This window comes from Phocoena phocoena, chromosome 4, assembly GCF_963924675.1.
Source record: "Phocoena phocoena chromosome 4, mPhoPho1.1, whole genome shotgun sequence".
Lineage (NCBI taxonomy): Eukaryota > Metazoa > Chordata > Mammalia > Artiodactyla > Phocoenidae > Phocoena > Phocoena phocoena.
This window is the reverse complement of record NC_089222.1, coordinates 146,172,321-146,191,433: the sequence shown is the minus strand read 5'-3', so window position 1 is coordinate 146,191,433 and position 19,113 is coordinate 146,172,321. Positions and strand designations below refer to the sequence as shown.

General features: G+C 40.4%; 1 pseudogene; it reads left to right on the top strand.

The window, feature by feature from the left end:
* Positions 1–15,657: 15,657 nt before the first annotated feature.
* LOC136122772 (histone-lysine N-methyltransferase KMT5B-like) lies at positions 15,658–16,858 on the top strand (annotated as a pseudogene).
* Positions 16,859–19,113: the final 2,255 nt, after the last annotated feature.

Genomic DNA, 19,113 nt, shown 5'->3' with positions numbered 1-19,113 from the left:
TCTCATTTTTGAGAGGAGGTGAATTTGCACTTGGGTTTAAGGTGAGAGGGGTTATTCCTGGCGTAGTTAGGGGTGCACAGGACGTGGTCCTGCCTCCCTCCGCATGGGGTCATGGTTAGCTCAAGAGGCTGTGAGGCTACAGGTAACGGTCATGACCCCACAGGGTGGCGACAGTTGCTGAGATTAAAGCAAGCCCCGTGGGAGTATCAGGAAATCCAGGAGGGCTTCCTGCAGGAGGTGATGGATGTGCCCAGACTGAGGGAATGGCCAGAGGAAGGAAGCTCCTGGCCGAGAGGAGTCTGGTTTAGGGAGGTCTGGGGGCAACGCTCAATTGAGGTGAGGACTAAGAAGGTGGGGTGAGGGGCAGGCCAGGGGCTCAGAAGCACCCAGAGGCCAAGAGGGAGTCAGACTGCACCAGCCAGAGCCAAGGGTCCAGAGCCATCAGCCACCGGCGACGGCCACCGTGGGACCTTAGTCAGGGGGCCAGTCAGGGCTGACCACTGAGATGCGGGCCCGGCTTTGTCCTCCACTACCCCTCACCCCGCTGCCCCACAGAGAGGGCACCGTAAGGCCCACCATGTCCTGTCTGCTACAGATGAGAGGGGACAGAACGGAGGGGAGGCTTGCCCAGCTTGGCACTGTTCTCCATGTGCACACGTCACACGCCACACACACACATCACACACACACACAGACATCACACACACATCACAGACATCACACACACACACAGACATCACACACACATTACAACACACCACACACACGTCACACGCCACACACAGCACACACAGGCATCACACTCACACATCACAAACACCACACACACACACACACCACACCACACACATGTCACACGCCACACACACACATCACACACAGCACACCACACACACGTCACATGCCACACACAGACATCACACACACATCACAGACATCACACACCACATCACACACACACAGACATCACACACACATCACACATTACAACACACCACACACACGTCACACGCCACACACAGCACACACAGGCATCACACTCACACATCACAAACACCACACACACACACACACACACCACACATGTCACACGCCACACACACACATCACACACACACAGACATCACACATTACAACACACCACACACACGTCACACGCCACACAGCACACACAGGCATCACACTCACACATCACAAACACCACACACACACACACACACCACACCACACACATGTCACACACACAGACATCACACACACATGTCACATGCCACACACATCACAAACACCACACACACACACACACACCACACCACACACATGTCACACGCCACACACAGACATCACACACAGCACACCACACACACGTCACATGCCACACACAGCACACACAGGCACCACACACACACAGACATCACACACACACACAGACATCACACACACATCACACATTACAACACACCACACACACGTCACATGCCACACACAGCACACACAGGCATCACACTCACACATCACAAACACCACACACACACACACCACACCACACACATGCCACACGCCACACACAGACATCACACACACACACACATCACACATTACAACACACCACACACACGTCACACGCCACACACAGCACACACAGGCATCACACTCACACATCACAAACACCACACACACACACACACACACCACACACATGTCACACGCCACACACACACATCACACACACACACAGACATCACACACACATCACACATTGCAACACACCACACACACGTCACACGCAACACAGCACACACAGGCATCACACTCACATCACACACACCACACACACACACACACACAGCGCACACATGTTACACGCCACACACAGACATCACACACAGCACACCACACACACGTCACATGCCACACACACATCACACACACATCACACATTACAACACACCACACACGTCACACGCCACACACAGCACACACAGGCATCACACTCACACATCACAAACACCACACACACACACACACACCACACACATGTCACACGCCACACACACACATCACACACACACAGACATCACACACACATCACACATTACAACACACCACACACACGTCACACGCCACACAGCACACACAGGCATCACACTCACACATCACAAACACCACACACACACACACACCACACACATGTCACACGCCACACACACACAGACATCACACACACATCACACATTACAACACACCACACACACGTCACACGCCACACACAGCACACACAGGCATCACACTCACACATCACAAACAACACACACACACACACACACCACACACATGTCACACGCCACACACACACATCACACACACACAGACATCACACACACATCACACATTACAACACACCACACACACGTCACACGCCACACACAGCACACACAGGCATCACACTCACACATCACACACACCACACACACACACAGACATCACACACACATCACACATTACAACACACCACACACACGTCACACGCCACACACAGCACACACAGGCATCACACTCACACATCACAAACACCACACACACACACCACACCACACACATGTCACACGCCACACACAGACATCACACAGCACACCACACACACATCACATGCCACACACAGACATCACACACACACACAGCACACACACAGGCATCTCACACACATCACAAACACCACACACACACACAATCACAGCACAGCACACACGTCACACACAGACATCACACACACACACAGCCATCATGCACATCACAAACACCACACACCACACACGTCACACACCACACACAGACATCAAACACACAGCACACACACAGACATCACACACGCACATCACAAACACCACACACATCACACACACACAGCATACCACATGCAGACATCACACACACATCACATACACCACACCACACACACACAGTGCACCACACACACATCACATGCCACACACAGACATCACACAGCACACACACAGACATCACACACACAGCACACCACACATGTCACACACAGACATCACCACACACACAGACATCACACACAGCACACCACACACACGTCACACACCACACACACACATCACACACACACATCATACACCACACACAAAAACACACATAATAAATTAAAAGAAGCCCACATAATAAAGTGTACTGGTGGAAAATCTTACTCTCAAATGTAATGAAAAATTCTAAAACTATCTACCCAGGGGAAAAACCCAATAGCAACAACAAAATACAGAAAACACCCAAAGGGAAAAATCGCTTTGGCCTGTGGTAGGCAGCCTCCAAGGTGGCCCCCAATTACCCTTGCCCGTACAGAGTCCTCTCACCCCCTGAATGGTCTCTGGCCAGTATGACCAACAGAATAACGTGGAAGTGATGCTGTGTGACTTCCACGACTGGGTCGTAAGAGGCAGGTGCCTTCTGCCTGGGCCCCTCTCCACTTGCTCGCTCTGGGGGAAGCCAGCTGCTGTAGCGTGAAGATGCTCAAGCAGCCTTTGCAGAAGCTCATGGGGGAGGTGATGAAGCCTACAGCCGACAGCGGTGAGTGAGCCATCGTGGAGGCAGACCCTCCACCCCAGCCAAGACTTAGATGACCGAGGCTGTGGCCGATATCCTGACTGCACCTCATGAGGGACCCTGAGCGAGAACCACCCAGCGAAGCCTCTCCTGAATTCCTGGCCGGAATAAATTACAAGATAGTAAATGTTTATTGTTTTAAATCACTAAGTTTTGGGTACTTTATTACACAGCAATAGACCACTAATAGAGGCATAAAACTTTTTCTCCACAACGTTGTAGACAGAAGATGAGACAATAATTCAGAATTTAGACGGGAAAATAAAATGACCCAAGGATGTCTCCCCAGCCAACTTATCTTTCACGTGTAAGGATAAACATCTCAGAACACTAAAAATAGAGCTACCATATGGTCCCGCAATCCCACTCCTGGGCATATATCCAGACAAAATTCTAATTCAAAAAGATCCGTGCACCCCTATGTTCATAGCAGCATTATTCACAAAAGCCAAGACATGGAAGCAACCTGAATGTCCACTGACAGATGAATGGATAAAGAAGATGTGGTATACTTATACAGTGGAATATTAGCCATAGAAACCCACAAAATAATGCCATTTGAAGCAACATGGATGCAACTAGAGATTATCACACTAAGTGAAGTTAAGTCAGACAGAGAAAGACAAATACCATATGATATCACTTACATACCGAATCTTAAAATATGACACAAATGAACTTATCTACGAAACAGAAACAGACTCGCAGACATAGAGAACAGACTAATGGTTGCCAAGGGGGATGGGGGATGGGGGAGGGATAGATTGGAAGTTTGGGGTTAGTAGGTGCAAACTATTATGTATAGAGTGGATAAACAACAAGGTCCTGCTGTATAACACAGGGAACTATATTCAATATCCTGGAATAAACCATAATGGAAGAGAATATAAAAAAGAATGTATATATGTGTATAACTGAGTCACTCTGCCATACAGCAGAAGTTAACACATCATAAATCAACTATACTTCTATTAAAAATAAAAAAAGGATAAACATCTCAGATGTAAATGGGTTCACATCTATGCCACCCACACACCATTCCTAAAAATATTCTGCAAGGAATTTCTGCAAACAATAGAGAAACGAATAAAGATAAATGAAAAGCAAAGAAACTTGAGATGTACAGTAAAATATAGAAAATGAAGGGAAAAGAACTGAAGCATAAAATTAAAAGCCAGAAATTTCACATAGATCAGTTGTGACAATAAAGGTGTATGGCTTAAATTCTCCTGTAAAGACAAACTTTCCTAAATTGGGTCAAAAAATGAAACCCATCGCAATGAGGTTTATGAATCACACTTTATGTAGAAAGTCACAGATGGTGTAAAGAAAATGGAGTGGGGAGGGATAGTTGCAAACGGAGAGAAAGACGGGGCAGTGTTGTTGAGACACTAGAATTGAAGACAGAGGATGAGGGATGGGGCCCAGGAAAAGGTAAAAGCTGCTGCAGTCCAGTTATAAATCTTTATGTACCTAATTTCATAACACAATATTACTTAAAGCACAATCGGTGAAAAATCAAAGAAAAAACTGACAGACTGCAACCAAGTAGACTTTAACTCATCTTTTTATGTTATTGACAGATCATATTAAAGAAAACAGAGGATCTGAATGTCATGTTTTATAAAACTTTGATAGTAACAAGCAGGGATTATGTATTTTCTAAACATAAAGGATTTGGATAATGTGCATAAAACACACCCACATATTACATATATACCTATGTTTTCAAAACCTACAGGTAGGGAACACACACTCTTTTAAAAATTTTACAGAATTCAATCCTAGAGTAAGCCACAAAGAAAGCTTTAATTTATTAAAAAAATGGAAATTTTACAGATAAAATTCTTTGAGCTACAATGCAAAAATTGTCACTAATAAGACATAGGAAAAAACCCCCCAAAACAAAGCACTTGAAATTGAAAAACTCTCGCAAAAACTACATAGGAATTAGTGACAATGACGATGTACACTTAAAAACAAATATGAGAAGGCCAAAGCTATCATCGGGGGAAAATACCTAGCCTCAGATGCTTTATGTTATAAAATAAGAAATTAGTGTAACAAATTAGGCATGTGGTTAAAGAATAGGGACAAAAAATACTTAAAGAGATAAATCTCAGGAAAGCAAGAGAGAGAAAGTGGTAAAAAAACCCAAAAACAATTGGTTGAAAAAAAACCTACAGTAGAATAATAAATACATCTAAGAGCTGGTTCTTCAAAAAGGCCAATAAAATAGAAAAAATTTTAGCAAGTCTAAGCAAGAATAAAAATGATGTAAACACAAATATAGAAATATACAAATTTAAGGAGTAAAATAATAATAGACGAGGAGAGTTTTTATTGTTGTTTGTTTTTAAGAGCATACCAAGTGCAGCTTTGAGCTAGTAAACGTGAAAGACCGTTTTCTGGGAAAGTGGTCTCACCTCTAGAGAGGAGGTGAGGAACTGGCTGGACTCTGACTTGGAAGGAATGGAAACACTGGAAGGAAACACGTTTCCAAAGACTCTGGCCCAAACAGCTTTTGGGTAAGTTCTTTTGCATTTTCAAGGACAAACACTACTCTATTTAACTTATTTCAGAACATAAAAAGATAAACTTTTCAATTCATTTGTTAACTTGGCAAAACCTAAGACCAAAACTTGATAAAAGATATCCCTAAAAGGAACTCTATAGATAAATATCACTTTTGAATACAGTTGCAAAAATCCTAACTGATATTAGAAAATAAAATATAGTAGCATGTTAAGGACTAATAAACCAGTACTAAGATGAAGTTAGTTAAAAATACAATGATGCAACATTAGGAAACATATTAATGTAAGTCACATTAATATAAAAAAGAAAATCATGTATAGGCATACCTCAGAGATATTGTGGATTTGGTTCCAGACCACCATAATAGAGCAAACATTGCAATAAAGGAAGTTGAAGGAATTTTTTTGGTTTTCCAGTGCATGTAAAAGTTATGTTTACACTATACTGTAGTCTACTGTGTGCAATAGTGTTACGTCTTAAAAAACAATGTACATAACAATTAAAAATACCTTATTGCTAGAAAAAATGCTAGCCATTATCTGAGGCTTTAGTGAGTTGCAGTAGTAACATCAAAGACTGCTGATCATAGATCACCATGACAAGATAATAATGAAAAAGTCTGAAATATTGCAAGAATTACCCAAATGTGACAGACATAAAGTGAGCAAACGTGGTTGGAAAAATGGCGCTGATAAACTTGCTCAATGCAGGGTTGCCGCAAACCTTCAATTTGTAAAAACCAAAACATCTGCAAGATGCAATACAGTGAAGTGCATTAAAATGAGGTATGTGTGTAATTGCTCTAAAGGAGCCCCAAAACATCCATTCGTGGTTAAACAAACAAACAAATAAGTCAAAACCTCATAAGAGACTTAGGAGTTGGATTAACATTATAAAAGTAAAACCTCGTAAGAAACTTAGGTGTTGGATTAATATTATAAAGGATGTAAATTTCAAATCAACAGCCACTATCAAATTTTACACAAAACCTAAATAGGTGTTCTTATCTTTGTGGGTCACAGACTCCTTTAAGAATCTGGACAGTTTCACCTGACACATATGCACAGATTACTTATATACAGAAACCAAAGTCCTCATTAATTCAGGGGGTCCATCTATGGAACTGACTCTGGATTAAAAACTCCTGCACTTGAAGAATGACCATTAGAGTACAAAAAAATAAAAGGACAAAGAGTGTTGATCTCATTATATTATTCACTGTTGTGTTTGAAGCCAATGCAATAAGACAGCAAACAGAAACAAAATGTAAGTCTTGGAAAGGAAGAGATAGGAACTGTCCTTATTAAAGATGGGACTGTCTACCTAGAAAATCCAATAAAATCAATTGAACAAAGTTTAGGGGAGAGAGAAAGGGGTATTCAATGAGGCAATTATAAGAAAAAAAATACACAAAAATCTACAGATTTTCTTCTATCAGCAACAACCGATTAGAAAACGTAATGGAAAAATAACTATTTACACTAGCAAGAAAAACAACTTAAATCCAAGGAATAAACTTAATAAGAATCTACGGATGTGCAGGACTTATGAAAAAGTTTCTAAGGAACATAGTGGAGAGACAAACCTTGTTTTTGGATGAGAGACACAATATTTAAGAATATCAGTTATTTCTAACTGAATCTATAATTGAATGTAATTTTGATTAAAATTTCCAATAAAACTTTTGGCTTTTTTTTGCCATTATGTGTTGACAAAATGAATCTAAGATTTACCTGGAAGAAAAAGAGTAGCTGAGAAAAATAAAAAATGAAGGGTGATGAAACTTGTGTTATCAAGTGCAATAATGGAATACAATTACAGTAATAAAGCATTAGTGGTTTTGGTGCTGGAATGGCCAACAGACCACACAGCAGTGGCATAACACCATATGAGAACTGAGGAAATGAGACGGCTGCTTTTCAGAGCACTGAGAGAAGGCTGGGAAAAGGGGTCACGATGTGATTAGAAATAAAGTAATCCCACCTCACAGAGTACACCCAAATAAAGTCCAGGAGAAGTAAGTAACTGAGTGTAAAACATGGACCAAAAAGTCTTTGAAGGAAACAGAAAAGATGAAATGACAGTGAAATGTCTTATGATTACCAGACACTATACTACATCTTTCCTTTTAACCCTCACAAGAGCCCTTGTGGATAGCACACTGGTGCTATTATAATCCCCATTTCATAGATGAGGAAACTGAGACTGAGACAGGTAACTTGTCCTCGGTGCTCAGATAACAGCTGAGATCCAAATCCAGGCAGCATGGTTCCGAGTCCACACTCATGATAACTGGGCTCCCACATATCACCTTCGTTAAAACAAAACAACGTGAGCAGAGTGGAAACATGCCAAGAGCCAGGCAACCATATTCCCAATGCATGATCAAGGTTTCATATTCTTAAGGTTTAAAATTTTGATGGCCTATTATTGTGTAAATGTTTACAAGTGTAATATATTTTTGTTGTTTTAAACTTTTTATTAATATATAATGTCCTTCTTTGCCTCTTGTAACTCTTTTTGATTTAAAGTCCATTTTTAATCTGGTGTTAGTATAGCTACGCCTGCTCTCTTTTGGTTCCTATTTGCACGGAATAACATTTTCAATCCATTCACTTCAAACCTACTTGTGTCTTTGGTTCTAAAATGAATCTTTTGTAGACAGCATATAGTTGGATCTCATTTTTTTAACATCCATTCTGCCAGTCTCTGTCTTTTGCTTGGACAGTTTAATCCATTTACAGTTAAAGTAACTACTGATAAGGAGAGACTTACTTCTGTAGTTTTGCTATTTGTTTCCTATGTAGTTATAGCTTTTTTGTTCCTCATTTCCTGCATTACTGTTTTCTTTTGTGTGCAGCTGATTTTTGTTGTAAAACATTTACATCCCTTCCTCATTTCTTTTCTCTTTTTGTTTTTTTTTGCGGTACACGAGCCTTTCACTGTTGTGGCCTCTCCCGTTGCGGAGCACAGGCTCCGGGCGCGCAGGCTCAGCGGCCATGGCTCACGGGCCTAGCTGCTCCGCAGCATGTGGGATCTTCCCGGACCGGGGCACGAACCCGTGTCCCCCGCATCGGCAGGCGGACTCCCAACCACTGCACCACCAGGGAAGCCCCCTCATTTCCTTTTGTGCATATTCTTTTGGTACCTTCTTTATGGTTACCATGGGATTACATTTAACATCCTAAAGTTATAACAATATAATTTGAATTTATGCCAGTTTAACTTCAACAACACATAAAAAAATCTGCTACTTTAAAAGCTCCCTCCCTATCCCTTTCAGTTATTGATGTCACAAAATTACATCTTTACACATTTTGTGTCCCAAAACATAAGCAAATGTTATTTTTAATGCATTGGTCCCTTAAATTATGCAGAAAACAAAATGTGGAGTTACAATAATGCTAGTTTTAAGAACAGAGCTGGAAAAATCATGCACCCTGACTTCAGACTATACTACAAAGCTATAGTAATCAAAACAGACACATAGATCAATGGAAAAGAACAGACAGCCCAGTGCATAAACCCATGCATGTATGGTCAGTTAATCTATGACAAAGGAGGCAAGAATATACAATGGAGAAAAGACAGTCTCTTCAATAAGTGGTGCTGGGAAAACTGGACAGCTAAATGTAAAAGAGTGAAACTAGAACATTCTCTAACACTACATACAAAAATAAACTCAAGATGGATTAAATACCTAAATGTAAGACCAGATTCCATAAAACTCCTAGAGGAAAACATGGGCATAACACTCTTTGATATAAGTCACAGAAATATTTTTTTGGCTTTCTCTCCTAAAACAAAGGAAATAAAACCAAAATTAAACAACTGGAACATAATTAAACTTAAAAGCTTTTGCACAGCGAAGGAAACCATCCACAAAACAAAAAGACAACCTACTGAATGGGAAGAAATATTTGCAAATGATATGACCAATAAGGTGTTAATATCCAACACATATAAACAGCTCATACAACTCAACACCAAAAACACAAACAACCCAATTAAAAAGTGGGCAGATTTCACCAAGGAAGACATACAGATGGCCAAGAGGCACATGAAAAGATGCTCAACATCACTAATTATTAGAGAAATGCAAATCAAAACTACAATGAGGTATCACCTCACACCAGTCAGAATGGCCATTATCAAAAAAGCTAGAAACAATAAACGTTGCAAAGGGTATGGCGAAAAGGGAACCCTCCTACACTGTTGGTGGGAATGTAAATTGATACAACCACTATGGAAAACAGTATGGAGGTTCCTTAAAAAAGTAGGAATAGAACTACCATATGACCCAGCAATCCCACTACTGGGCATATACCCTGAGAAAACCATAATTCAAAAAGAGACATGCACCACAATGTTCATTGCAGCACTATTTACAATAGCCAGGACATGGAACCAACCTAAATGTCCATCAACAGACGAATGGATAAAGAAGATGTGGCACAGATATACAATGGAATATTACTCAGCCATAAAAAGAAATGAAATTGAGTTATTTGTAGTGAGGTGGATGGACCTAGAGTCTGTCTACAGAGTGAAGTGAGTCAGAAAGAGAAAAATACCATATGCTAATGCAGATACATGGAATCTAAACAAACAAAAAAGGTACCGATGAACATAGTTGCAGGTCAGGAATAAAGAAGTAGGTATGGAGAATGGACTTGAGGACATGGGGTGGGAGGGTGAAGCTGGGGTGAAGTGAGAGTAGCATCAGCATATACACATTACTAAATGTAAAATCATTGGCTGATGGGAAGCAGCAGCATAGCACAGCGAGATGGGCTCCGTGCTTTGCAATGACCCAGAGGGGTGGGATAGGGAGGATGGGAGGGAGGCTCAAGAGGGAGGGGATACGGGGACGCGTGTATGCATATGGCTGATTCACATTTTTGTGCAACAGAAACTAACACGGTATTGTGAAGCAATTATAAAAACAAAAATGGGCAGAAGAACTGAATAGACATTTTTCCAAAGAGGAAATGGCCAACAGGCACAGGAAAAGATGCTCAACATTGCTAATCATCAGGGAATTGCAAATCAAAACCACAATGAGATATCACCTCACACCTGTCAGAATGGCTATCATCAAAAAGAACACAAATAACAAATGCTGGTGAGGATGTGAAGAAAAGGGAACCCTCATGCACTATTGATGGGAATGTAAGTTGGTGCATCCTTTGTGGAAAACAATATGGAGGTTTCTCAAAAAACTAAAAGTACAACTACCATATGACCCAGCAATTCCACTCTTGGGTATATATTAGATTAATAATTAAAAAAAATGTATTAGTCTTTCAAATCATGTAGAAAAAAAAGCGAGTTACATGCTATTGTTACAATAATTATTGTTATAATAATAATAGCTTTATAATTGCTCATGTATTTACCTTTACTGAGAGCTTCGTATTTCCATATGACTTCAAGTTACTGTCTAGTGTCCTTTCATTTCACCTGCAGGACCCTCTTGAGCATTTCTTACAGGGCAGGTCTAGCAGTAATGGACTCTTTCAGCTTTTGTTTATCTGGGAATGTTTTAAGTTTGCCCTCACTTTGGGGGGACAATTAGGCTGGATATAGAATTTTCAGGCAACAGGTTTTTTTCCATTTAGCATTTTGAATATATTAACGCCCTGCCTTTGGTCTCCAAAGTTTCTGACAAGAAATCTTCTGGTAATCCTATTGAGAATCCCTTGGATATGATGAGTCACTTCTCTCTTGCTGATCTCAAAATTCTCTCTTTGTTTTTGTCTTTTGACAGTTTGATTATAATGTGTATCAGTGTGAGTCTCTTTAAGTTCATCCTACTTGTCTTGGATGTTTATATTCATGTCATTCATCAAATTTGGTAAGTTTCTTCACATATTTCCTCTGTCCCTTTCTCTCTCATCTCCTTCTGGGACTCCCAAAACAAGTATTCATGTCCTTTAGGTTCTGTTCACTTTTCTTTAATCTTTTTTCTTTCTGCTCCTCAGACTCATAATTTCCATTGTCTTATCTTCAACATCACTCACACTTTCTTCTGTCTTCTCAAATTGGCCTTTGCATCCCTCTAATAAGTAACTAACAGTCATTGTATTCTTCAGCTCTATTAAATCATTTTGCATCTACCTAGGTTTTCTATTTATTGATATTTCTATTTTGTTCATACATTATTTTCTTGACTTTCTCCACATCTTCCTTTAGTTCCTTGAGCATCTTTAAGATGGTTGTGTTAAAGTCTTTGTCTAGTAGATCCACCATCAGGTCTTTTTCAGGGACAGTTTTGGTTGGTTTATATTTTTTCCTTTGAGTGGGCCATACTTTCCTGTTCCTTTGTTTGCCTTTTGATTTTTTGTTAAAAACTGGACATTTGAATCTAAAATGGTAACTCTGGAAATCAGATTCTTGTCCTTCCCTAGGGTTTGCTGTTCTTGATTGTTTGTTTGTTTTCATTTTTATTTTTTGTTTTTGATTGTCGTAGGCTGTCTCTGTGCCAAGGTTCAGCCTGAGGAGTAAAGGTAAGGTCTTCTCATTTCCTTCCTGAGCCTGCACTTTCCCCCAGGCATGTGCAGTTCCTGTCTAATTTCCCCTGTATATGCAGTTGCTTTTGAATGTCATAATCTTCAATGTCTGGCTCCCAAAAGGAGAAAAAGAGAAAAATGAATGGGGGAAAAAAGGTGCCAGCCCTTTAAATCTCCTGGAAGTCAATTCAACCAGAGAGGGAGAGGCTTGCAATGATGAGGAGAAGTGTAACAACAGTGGAAGCCTCAATAAATTTAAAAAGAAAATAACATAAAATGTATCGTCTCTAATCACAATGGGATGACTTTAGAAGTCAGTAACAGAAGGAAAAGTGAAAAATTCACAAAATTGTGGGAATTAAACAGCTCACCCTTAAACAACCAATAGAATAGGTCAAAGAAGAATCACAAGGGAAATTAGAAAATACTCAGAGACTGATAAAAATGAAAACAAGACACAGCAAACATATGAAACACAGTAAAAGCAGTATGAAGAAGAAAATTTACAGCTACAAATGTTTACATAAAACAGCAAGGAAGATCTCAAATTAACAACCTAACTTTACCTTTACAACTTAAGGAACTAGAAAAAGAACAAATTAACAGCTAGCAGAAGGAATGGAATAATAAATACTAGAGCAGAGATAAATGAAATAATAGAAAAACAATAGAGAAAAATCAATGAAACCAAAAGTCAATTCTTCAAAAAGATCAACAACACTGACAAATCTTTAGCTAGATGGACTAAGAAAAAAAGAGAATACTCAAATTACTAACATCAGAAATGGAAGTGGGAAATTAGTACTGATTCTACAGAAATAAAAAGAATTATAAGAGAGTACTATAATCAGTTGTTTGCCAACAAATTAGATAACCTAGATGAAATGAACAAATTCCTAGAAACACAAAACCTACAAAGACAAAACCATGAAGAAACAGGAATTCTGAATAGACCTGTAATTAGTAAGGAGTTTGAATCAGTAATTGAAAATCTCCTTTCAAAGAAAAGCCCTGGACCTGATGGCTTTACTGGTGAATTCTAGGAAGCATTTAAACTAGGAAGCATTAATTCTAGGAAGCATTGAACTAACATCAATACTTGTCAAACTTTTCAAAAAAATTGAAGAGGAGGGAATACCCCCAAACTCATTCTATGAAGTCAGCATTACCCTGATACCAAAGCCAGACAAAGACACTACAAGAAAAGAAAACTACAGACCAATATCCCTTATCAACATGGATACAAAAATCATCAACAAAATATTAGCAAACAGAATTCAACAGGTTAGAGAAAGGATTAAACATCATGACCAAGTGGTATTTATTCCTGGAATGCAAAGATGATTCAACATATGAAAATCAATTAATGTAACACACCACATTAACAGAATGAAAGAAAAACCCACATGATCATCTCAAGTGATGCAGAAAAATCTTTTGATAAAATTCAATATCCTTTCATGATTAAAGAATTCAACAAACTAGGAATAGATGGAAACTACCTCAGTATAATAAAAGACATTTATAATAATCCCACAACTAACATCATACTCAGTTGTGAGAGACTATATAGGCTTTTCCTCTAGGGTCAGGAACAAAGCAAAGATGCTCACTTTCACCATTTCTATTCAACATAGTATTGGAAGTCCCAGCCGGAGCAATTAGGCAAGAAAGAGAAATGAAAGGCATTCAAACTGTAAAGGAAGAAGTAAAATTATCTCTGTTCACAGATGATATGATTGTATAGGTAGAAAATCCTGAAGAGTCCACAAAAAGAAACTGTTACAATAAATGAATTCAGCTAAGTAGCAGGAAACAAAGTCAACACACAAAAATCAGTTGCATTTCTATACACTAACAATGAATAACACAAAAAGGAAAATAAGAAAATAATTCCATTTACATTTGCATCAAAAGAATAAAATACTTAGGAATTATTTTTACCAAAGAAGTGAAAGACTCATTAAAAAATATAAAACATTTATGAGAGAAATTAAAGAAGATATAAATAAATGGAAAGATATTCTGTGTTTATAGATTGGAAGAATTAATATTAAGATGTCAATACTATCCCAAGTGATTCACAGATTTAATGCAATCTCCATCGAAATCTCAATAATGACTTTTGCAGAAATGGAAGAAACCACTCTAAAATTCGCAAAGAATCTCAAGAGACCCTGAATAGCATAAACAATTCTAAAAGAGAAGAACAAACTGAGGAACAAACTTCCTGATTTCAAAATTTACTACAAAGCTACATTCATCAAAACAGTATGGCACTGGGATACAGGGACATCTAGACAAATGGAATAGAATAGAGTCCAAAAATAACCCTCACGTATGTAATCAAACAATTTTCAACAAGGCTGTCATGACCAGTCAGTGGGGGAAAAGACAGTCTTTTTCAACAAATGGTGCCAGAAAACTGGATATCCACATTCTAAAGAATGAAGTTGGACCTCACCTAACACCACACACAAAAATTAACACAAAACGGATCCATGATTTAAGTGTAAGACCTAAATTTATAAAACTTCTAGAAGAAAACAGAAGGCAAAACTCTTCACAATACTGGATTTGGCAATGCTTTCTTGAATATGACACCAAAAGCACAAGCAACTAAAGAAAAAAATAGGCATACTGGATTTCATGAAAATTTTAAAAACTTGTGCATCAAAAGACACTATTCAGCCTGGTCCAGGGCACTCCTTTTCGTGTCCTTCCAGCAGTCACGGGCAGGGTCTGAGCGGTTCACTGGGGGCGGAGATGCATCTTTGGGGAGGGCAGTGAGGCTCTGGGGCTGTGAGGGGAGGGCGGCCTGGCACCAGAGGTGGCAGCGCAGCCTCAGAACACGAGGCTTCGGGACCCAGGATGAGGAGTCCCCAGGCCAGCTGCTGCCTTTGGGACCCCAGGGTAGCACAAGAGGCGAGGTTATTGTAATTCAGGATGTGAAGGGCACAGTCGATATGTACCATCTTCTGGAATGTCCACCAAGGAACTCTGAAAATGATGACCTAGCAACCAGTTTGGTCCTTGATCCCTATTTCGGTTTTCAAACACACAAAATGAATACTAGCTTTCGGGAAGGCAAGAAGAACTAAAGGAAGTGATCGAACATTTTAAGAAAGACGAGCACTTGGAGAAAGCCGTCAAATGTCTGACTTTGCAACAACAAAAATGATGCAGGAGGAGTAACTAAGCCCGTGCACCACAACTACTGAGCCTGCGCTCTAGAGCCCGTGAGCCACAACTACTGAGCCCACACACCACAACTACTGAAGCCCACATGCCACAACTACTGAGCCTGCGCTCTAGAGCCCGTGGGCCACAGCTACTGAGCCCACGTGCCACAACTACTGAAGCCCGCGTGCCTAGAGTCCGTGCTCCACAACAAGAGAAGCCACCGCAATGAGAAGCCTGAGCACCGCAACAAAGAGTAGCCCCTGCTCACCGCAACTAGAGAAAGCCCGCGCGCAGCAACAAAGACCCAATGCAGCCAAAAATAAATAAATAAATAAATAAATAAACAAAATAAATTTATAAAAGAAAATGATGCAGGAGAATTTATTCAAGGAACACGTATTTATTTACTTGCGAATGTTTGCAACTGACAGTGGATTTGAAATAATGCCTTGTAACAGATACTCATTAGAACAAAATAGAGCCAAAATAATTGCAACAAAAGAGTGGAAACGCAATGACAAAATAGAATTACTGGTGGGTTGTGTGGCTGAGCTTTCAGCAATTGAGGAGAACATCCTACTTGGACCCAGAGAAAACGACTTCAGTGCTGTGTGTTCCAGAAGGAAAAGCCGTGCTCAGCTCGCCTTGGTCCTGCTACACTTACAAACCATGACTGCAAACCAAGTGTGGGTTTGTGTCAGTTGGCCAAGACACAGCAAGTGCGAAGGCTCTAAGAGATACTGAACCTGGAGAAGAAATTCTTGTTATTATGGAGATGGGTTTTTTGGGGGGCAATAATGAGTTCTGCGAGTGTTACACTTGTGAAAGATGGCAACTGGCGCTTTTAAATCCAGAGCGGGACTGCTTGCTTCTGCTCCTGTTATCAATAGAAAATATGGACTCAGAGAAACAGTAAACCTTTAAATAGGCTTAAAAAGTTAGGTGACAGCAGTAAGAATTCAGTCAGTTCTAACACTGATGCAGATACCACTCAGGAATAAAAGCAAGGCAAGGTCGTCATACATTTGAAAGAAACCTTTCCACGGTGTTAGTTTCTCTGTGATGATGCTGTCAGGTCCCACGAGAAGACAAAGGACGAGGTGGCGTCACACAGGCACACATGTGTTCCACGCCTGGTCAGTCTGTTAGGCTGGATGGTGGACTTGGGAAGTTCATAGCGTCTGGCCTCAAGGCTCCCCACCCCCTTTTTACAACTTGCTTGCCTTTTTCAAAATGAGCTGACGCAATTCACCAAATCACCAGTTTCCAGACTCAGAACTGTGATAGAGGAGCATTCTGAATGTTGCTCTACTACGACGTGTTGTACCAGCCACTCCTCAAAGTAGCAAGAGAGATGAAGAGGAGGAAGAAGTGAGCTTGAAGGTACCAGTGGCGAGTGCAGGTAGAGCCCAATGGAAACTGGAGAAAGACAGAATGAAGAATAAAGAGAAAAGAGAGAAGAAAGCCTAAACAAGCAAAAGAAAACACATCATGTTTGTGGAGCTTTGAAGTCCTGGAATCACTGTGATTGCTACTGTTTTGCATCTGGGTGACACCAGTTTTCTCTAGTTGCCCCTAAAGCAGTAGCCTCTTTAGTCTGACTTGTCTCTGACAGGAATAAAGTTTAAAAGTTTTAACCTGATGGTCCCCACAGCACACCTGTTTTGGCACTATAAACGTCCATACATACCTCTCAGCACGTAAGTACCGTCTGAGGTCTGATTATTTCGGCTCTTCTCCCTGTGTCTTCAGATGTCTTCAGCCCAACTCTGGGTGCTCCTCTCCACTACAGAAGAGCCCAAAGAAAAGGGAGGGTGTCTCCCACGATGGTGACTGTCACTTCCGTAAAGTCTGACTCTACCTGCTGCTGGGGGTCAGAGGCCAGGGCTAACCTCTGCTGTGGAAAAGTGATACTGTGTTCCTATTCCAGTCTTTAACGTCCAAAGTGAAAAAGACGGGCAGTCAGTCTGTCATTTACCGTTGACTGTTGGTTTTAATAATAAATGCAGAACAATACAAAAGAGACACTATCCAGAGAGTCAAAGGGCAGCCTACATAATTGGAGAAAATACTTGCAAATCATATCAGATAAGGGATTAATATCCAGAATATATAGAGAACTGAAACTCAACAACCAAAACCCCAGCAACCCGATTCAGAAATGGGCAAAGGGCTTGAACAGACATTTCCCTAAAGGAGTTATACCAATGGCCAATAAGCACATGAAGAAATGCTCAACGTCACTCATCATTAGGGAAATGCAAATCAAAATTACGATGAGATATCACCTTACACTCACTAGGATGGACAGTATCAGAAAACAAGAAACGTTGGAGAGATAAGGGGAAATTGGAATTGTTGGTGGGAATGTACAAATGTAGAGCTGTATGGAAAACCGTACGGTGGCTCCTCAAAGAATAAAAGTAGAATTACCATATGATCTACCAGTCCTACTTCTGGGGATATACAGACTCAAAGGAATTGAAAGTTGGGTCTCAAAGAGATAGTTGTACAACAATGTTCATAGCAGTATTACTCAGAATAACTAAAATGTGGAAGCAACCCAGGTGTCCATCGATGGACGGATGGATAAGCATAATGTGGTCCATCCATACAATGGAATATTATTCAGCCTTGAAAAGGAAGGGAATTCTGACACATGCTATGACATGGATGGAAACTTGAGGACATTATACTGAGTGAAATAAACCACACACAGAAAGACGAATACTGTATGATTCACTTATATGAGGTACTTTGAATATCTCAGAAATCATAGCGACAGAAAGTAGAATGGTGGTTGCCAGGGGCTGGGGGAGGGGGGATTGGGGAGTTAGTGTTTAATGGGACAGTTTCAGTTTTACAAGATGAAAAGAGTTCTGGAAATGGACGGTGGTAATGGTATCACAATATGAAGGTACTTAATAGCACTGAGCTATACATTTAAAAATGGTTCAGATGGTAGATTTTATGTTATGTGTATTTAACCACAATTTTGAAAAATTAGGGAAAAAAATCTCTTACAAAGTAGTAAAAAATGAGCGCCCATTAGGAAGATGGGGAAGACGAGGAAAGTAACAGCAGCACAAATGGTCAGTGATCTAGCTGCACAAAAACCAAGGACATGCAGGCAAACCATCAAGGCACCATCCCTCATCTATGAAACTGGCAAATAGGACAGAAAACCAGACACTGTCCACAGCCAGAGCACCAGGGCCCGTCTCCACTCCTCTGGTGGCTCTGACAACAGGTTTGG